This window comes from Xiphophorus couchianus, chromosome 7 (genome assembly GCF_001444195.1).
Source record: "Xiphophorus couchianus chromosome 7, X_couchianus-1.0, whole genome shotgun sequence".
NCBI lineage: Eukaryota > Metazoa > Chordata > Actinopteri > Cyprinodontiformes > Poeciliidae > Xiphophorus > Xiphophorus couchianus.
The window spans coordinates 27,896,851-27,904,157 of NC_040234.1; positions in this window are offsets into that span (position 1 = coordinate 27,896,851).

Here is a 7,307-nt window from a genome sequence, read left to right on the forward strand (position 1 = left end):
ATAAGTGAGGTTTTTTTTGTGTGTATGTCTTTTTTCAGTTGCCCTAGTCCTCTTCCATGTGGTTCCTCCATTTGGCCCTTAAAGAACTACTTTTAACTCTTCAGGGTCTGATAAATCAGCGAGCTTCTAGGCATTTTGAAGACAGGTATTGTTCTATAGATGAGCTCTCAGTTGAATCCAGAGACACACGGCGGTGTGTGTCCGGCGCTGTGGGGCCGGTGGCAGCGTGTCCGACATGTGCTCGACTGTGCATGAAAGCCACTGCAGAATGCCTGACGTCACGCTGGGAACAATGAGGTAGTTCTCCTCTTTTATCCCACTGCGTCCTCCCTCCACCCCCTCCGTCCCCTCCACGGACCAGGACGGGCGGAGGAATGCAGCGGGATCCCGGGGAGCCGGGGACGCTGCTCCACGGACAGCATGATTCATCCACTGACCTTTCTTTGGCTCAAGCCTGTGTGTCATGGCCATGTTGGGCTTATTGTCAGAGCTGGAGAGCAGCAGACTGAAAACCTCCTGGATGGATGAAGGAGGGAAGAAAAGGGAGTCATTTCTGTGTCCACTGTGCTGCAGGTGGATATATTCTGTTATGCTGCAGCAAGGCAGGCGGTTTTATTCATTTGTACACAAACAGCTGAAAATAGTTGGTGCAGAGCAATGTGCTGCCCGATCGACTCCCACTGACCAGAACAGTGGGAACGTCTCCACTTCCTGACACATTTCAAGCGCTGGAGGAGAGTGAAAACGTAAGGTGGCGGTAGAACGAAAGCAAGACGCGGGAACACGTTTTCTGCAAAAATTCACGAGATCATTCTCAAACGTTCTCAAACAAAAGTTGACGTTAATTCTTGCAAATTGTTGGGTTGGATTCTGTGTGACAGGCTGAATGGAAATAAACAGCTTTTCAAAGTCAAAAGAAGAAACACTGGAAATTGTAAAAGGGACGTTGTAGAGAGAAAATCATCTACAGAGGGAATTTGTAGAAGTTAATTTAAAAAAAAGAAGATATTTTGGGATAAATAAAGGAAAATCCAGAAAAACATGGATTTTTTTTTTGAGTTTGAAAAGTCAAAACATTTTTAGAAAAGAAATCCTGAAATTTTGAGATTCATTTCAGAAACTTTCCAGAAAAAATCGTGGAGATTTCTGAGTTTCCAAAAATCCCAGAAATTTTGAGATTGAGGGTTTTTTTAATAGAGAATTTCTGAGATTAATCTTAAAATTTCAGAGGTTTTTCCAAACTTTCGACTTTTCATGCGCAGAAATTTTCTACTTTTTCTTGAAAATTCCTCAGATTAATCTCATATATTTTTGGACATACATTTACTAGCCTTCATTTTGTATTTTATACAATGTTACAGGTTTCTGTGCACCGACTGCAGTTTTCTGATCTATCAAAGATCTTTAAAAAAAAAAACGTAAAGACCACACAAAATCACTCAGAGGTCCTCTAAAGGCCCACTCGCCACACATTAAGTGCTTGGAGAACTAAAACAGAAAAATGTCTCAGTTACCAGGAGATAAAAGTTCATAATTTTTGCTAGAAGCTGCGATTTCTCATGAAATCTCTGAAGGTTGAGTTTTCTCATTGTGATTAAACACAAAGTCCAAAGATTTAGACTAATTATCTTTAAATGTGACATGTTTTAGAGCTGGTGGGATACAAAGAAAGATGCACTGAACTCTGACCAGTTCGTCTCATCCACTAAAGCGAACAGTGGCTGGAAGCTTTAATGCTCAGGAAAACCGTATGAACCTCAAGCTATAGAAATCAGGCTAATAATAAACTGAGGCCCGGTAAATGATTGGTGGCTTGATGAGGAAGTAAATAAATGTGTCCGACACAATCTGCTAGCTGCAGTCTGCCCACCCTGGTCGGACAAAGCAAGTCGGCAACGGACAAGTGAGCCACTGTTCTCACCGCCCTGACGGAGCGAATCCTAAATTTGGAACGTGTTTGTGTTTGCACCTTCGTGTTAAATGTACAATGGACTGATGCAGTAAGCGGTCAGGAAAGGGAAAAAAAAAAGAAGCAGGTTTGCTGACGCTTCCTGTAGAAAGTACGCCTGGTCATGTGCTTCTGTGTTGAGCAGAAAGCTTTGATTTACTGAACCGCCATGAGTTTGTTGTTTGGAATCACTGTTAGCATCATTGCTAGCATTGACTTTGAGGACTTTCTTTCTTTCTTTGTGTGTGTGTTCACTTTTCATAGAAAGTACTCTCATTGTGGTTTAGTTGTTAACATTGTTGACTGGCTCTGGGGGCCTTTCTGCATGTTTTCTGGTGAATTTCTGGGTTTTCCTCTCTTTTTCTGGACTGAACCGCCAACGGCTTTTATTGCCGCCATTATTATTCCTCCTGCTTCTGTGCTCAGCTGTCCGTCTTTCTTGGATGGAGCTACTGCCGCCGTTCATTTGTCGCGTTGCTAGTAAGTTATTACACATTACAGTACAGAAAATAACATAAAAGCTTTATGTGCTAAAACTCTCGCAGTCAGGCTCATTTCTGCTGCTTCACATTCTCTCTCACTCACACACACACACACGCAGTCCAAGCGAGGGTCTTGTAAACATCTCGCAGAGAGAAGAAGCACACACACATGGAATTTGGACACTTTATTTGGGCATTATGGGGGAATAGAGCGGGCTCGGCTAACCGCGCTCAAGAGGTAAACGTCTTGCGAAACAGGAATCCCTCACTGTAAAAATAACAAGACTACAGTCAGATATTCACGCCGATTCTGCGTCATCTGACACCCAAAAGGATTCGGACGGAGTCGGGAAGACGTTCTCCCGCTGCACAGCGTCAAGTCCGAGCGAACGTGCCAAGCTTTTGTCACCCGGGAAGATCTTCTCGTAAATCACAAAGCACTTCATTGGGATTCAGTGAGACAGGGCGAGAAAAGGAAGCAAGGCGGAAGGAAAAGGACGTGTTCTTCCTTGCGAAACTGCTCCAGCTGCGTCAGATTGGATAGAGAGTTTATGTGAACATCAACGTTTACCCTCCTGCCACAGATTTTCAAAAGGTTAACGGACTGATTGATTGATTGATTTTTAATTAAATGTTGTTGCAGATTCAGCGAAATGCTACCTTCCACCCGTAGTCTGACGATATCCCATGATGCAGTGCGTTCTTGTAAAATCGCATTCATGTAATTTATTTGAGTCCTTAATTGAGGTCTGTGGCACTGAGAAGCACCGATGCCTGATTCTCAAGTAGTTCGAATCGATTTCACACAAAATGTTAAGCACATGTACGAACGGTGTTTTTGTTAACTAGTTGCGGAATTTTTTCTGTTAAATAAATGTAAACAGAATACCTTCGTTTAACACAATAACATCAGTTCCATTTTTATAAATGTATTTTGGTATACATGACTTATTTGATATTTAGAGATTTTATTAAGGCCATTAAAATTATAAATATAGTGACACTTACTAAACCTCAAAGACTTTGAGTGCCGAAAACAAACAAACTATTTTTATACATAAAAATAAGGAATACTGTAAAAACAAAAACTATATATACACACACATATATATATATAGTCATAAAAACCTAATGTTTGGGCTTTGACTAGGCCGTTCAAATGGCATATGGGTTCATCTAAACCATTACAATGTACCCATTTTAAAACCTTCAACAGCTTTCCTCGCAGGATTCTCCTGTTTCCATCTTCATTGAAGAGAAGAATCCCCACAGCATGATACTGCCACCGCCGGCTTTTCCAATACGGGAATAGCGCGTTCCGGGTGACAAGCCGGGTTAGTTCTGCACGTCGACCAAAGAGTTCAAATCAGGTACAGACCGAGTGAACTTTAATTAAAAAGAAAAAGGAAAAAAAGGCCGACTACAAATCTGCTCCACACTTTTCAGATTCCGATTTGTTAAAAGCGTCGACAGGCTTTTCCTTCACACTTCTCCATCATTCATCGCTTTACGTTGGCGTATTATGTAACATACAAGTAGAATACATAAAAGTTTGTGGTTGTGATGTAATTTGAAAAAGTGGAAGTGACAAAATTACTTTTGTAAAGCTTATAGAGCTTAAGAGATCATAAGCTCTTCCCAGATCAGATCTTTGTATATATATATGTCCTTATCTATATACATATATAAAATTCCTATCTTAGATTTAGATTGAATACAAAGATCTTTTATTACAGCAGTATGACTCGTTTGAGGGCTTAAAGGATTGAAAATGACATGAATGAAGAGGGGAAGGGGAACGGTTCGCTCTGAGGAACGCCGAGGTGCATTTCTGCTGAGAGCCAGTCTTCCCTCTCTACCCTAACTCTGGCTATTTATGGTAGGAGGCCTCTCAGCCCGGAGCAACTCAGCAGAGTTCTGAGTTCATGGCGTCATCATTCCAACTTGTAGCAACAGAACGACGGGAAGCTTCAAACAAGCCTGGGTTTGGTCAGTTCAGCTGCGCTACAACCACACACTTCAGGGTGTTTTGTTGGGATTTATTAATGCAAGAGACAAACACAAAGTAGGATGTGACTGTGAAGTTGTTTAAAAGGGTTTTGTGGCGGGTTAGCCCCCTTCACTTTAAGACCCCAACTTAAAATCCAATACAAACAATTGCCTTCAGTTGTGACTTAAGAGGTAAATAACTAACCCTAACCTGCAAAATAGTCGTTTGCCAGGGCAATAATCAGCCGTACACCCTAGACAAATTGACAAGTGTGCAACAGTCTTACTTTTGCCCCTAACAGCGCACTATAACGCTATAACGCACTATTACGCACTATAACGGGACAGATCCAGCCACCTGAGACAAGGAAGGAGCCACAGGTGGACGATAGTTTGTCCATTGCAGAGCGACAAGAAAGGCAATGTTGTTCAGTTTTGAGAGACCAATTAACCTAACAGTCACGTTTTTAGACTGAGGGAGGAAGCTGGACTACCTGGAGAGAACCCAAACAGGGACAACATGCAAACTCCAAGCTGGGATTCAAACCCAGGACCTTCTTGGTGAGAGACTTCTTGCTGTTCCATGAACAGAAAAACCTGATAAAATCAGGGGCGCCCAAAATAGCCCTGAAAAAATGACATGACAATCATGTTCATGGCATAGAGAGACATACGGCTATGTAAATGCAAAACCCAAAGAATAAATACATATAAAAGTAAAAGTTATATATACACATAAAATTACATTTTTTTTAAGTTGCTCCCTCCTTTTAGTGGCCTTACCAAACGTTTCTGGGGGCGCCACTGAATGAAATGCGAGTTTACATAAAAAGTGCCTATTTGCTTCTATTTACTGTCACAGCTGGACGTGAAACTGTTTAAAGTTCAGTTTGGGTTAAAAGTGCTGACTCATCGTCATATCTCTGAGTTGTGCTCCTGAAGGCTCGCTCATCCGTGTCACGAGGTATTAGGCGACATTAAGCTAACAAGCTAGCTTTAACTAGCTGCTACCTTGTTAAATGGACCCCGGTTTAAAGCTCCTGCAGAGCCTGGAATGTTGACTCTTTTTTTCCCCTCTCATATCTATTTGTGTTTCATCTAAGTCTGGGGAAAAGTCTTGAGCATGAATTCCTCCTGAAATAGACATATTTCTATAATCTGCTTATTTTTACACCGCACTCACTGACTCGTGATTAGCGTGAAACATTAGACCTCTTCAAGAGGAGACTTGACGTTAGCACTCATGAATTCGTGTCACTGCGGCCACAAAGTAAACATAACGTCTGCTGTGTGCGAGCACGAGCGCACGGTATTGTGTGTGTGTCGCGTGCCGATGCGGGTGACGATGGACGGTATTTACCGTAATGTACAGGTGTTGCCCCGCAGCCCTACTGAACACAGGTGATGATTTGGAGCGGATGGAGGCTGTGCTGCTGTAGTAGCTGGAGGAAACCTTCATTGAGTCTCTGCTATGTGACCATGTTTGGTAAAGCTCTTCAGGAGCGGGGCTGTGAGCAAGCCCCCTTGACCGAGTGCTGCTTGCTCACTCACGCAGGAGATGGTTTCAATCAAAATCTACCAAAAAAAAAAAAAATTCCCCCCCATCCCTACTGCATCCTTTACTTCACTCATTTTCAGACCTATTCCAGGTAATTCGCTTACTTTAACGTTTCATCTCGTTTTGCGTGTTTGGGTCTCCGTTTCCTTTTTCTCTTTCTCGTTGAAAGTGCCGTCGTCTCTCGCCAAAACTGAAGTAAAAGGCGGGAGCGGGGCCAGCTTTCAGTAGCAGGTCTGGGTAACGTTGACGAATGACTGGGTCGCTTCAGAATGCCGAGGAGGGATTTGGCTTTAAGTTTTGTGTTTTATCCCCCCACTCTTTCTGTTTTCGTTTCATAATGCATTTTTTTTATCAACAAGAAGCATCTCTGGGCCACACTGAAGTTGGTTTTTCAGTCAGATGGTCTGTGCTCTAGAAAGTATTTTCACGTTTCGTCAAAAACTTCGCCGAGTTCCGGTTAAACTCTTACAGAGTAACACAAACAAGCAGTGTATAGGGTGCTATATGTACAGTTACACATAAAAAAAAAATTAACAGCAATATTTTTATTTTATTCACCCTGAGAAAAGAAATGATTCTTAATTTCCAAATGTTTATTTTCCAAACTAGTAAGCTAGCACTCTAAAAATTTGGCTAGCAAGCTATATATTTAGTTTGAAAAGTACATGCTTACTTTGGAACTAAATATTTAGTTATCTAAATAAATATTTAATTTGGTTCTAAATATTTAGTTTGCTAAATAAATATGCAATTTGAAAACTAAATATTTAGCTCTGAATTACACATTGAGTTTGAGACTCTGACATTTACAAACGTACGAAAAACTTGGCGAAAATTTAACTTTGAAAATTAACACCCACATTATTTTTTGTCCACGACAGACTAAATAAACCAAAAATATTGCTGTTAATTGTTTTTCTGCATAACTTTACTAATTTAGCCCCACAGCAGTCGAATGAAAATGATACAAGGCCTTCAAAAGTTTGGCATACATTTCGCTGCCCTTACCCCTGGAGGTTCTTTGGGGTATATCTTCACCAGTTATTCATGTCTTATGACTAAAAGCTCAAACCGTCAGACTGGATGATGCCGTCGGATTTCAAGTATTGCTTCAGATTCTTTGTTGAATCTAAAGTCAACAAAGAATCTGTTGAATTTGTCTGTTGAATGACTAGGTCATTCTAACAAATTTATTCTAAGGCCTAGTGTCCTTAGATGTGTCTGTCAAGCTGAACCATGATCGTCCAACTACTTCCTGCCGTCGTCTTCTTCAAAAACACCCATTTACAAGAAAAGACAAAACAAAACCAAGAAAAGCCTCCAATAAATC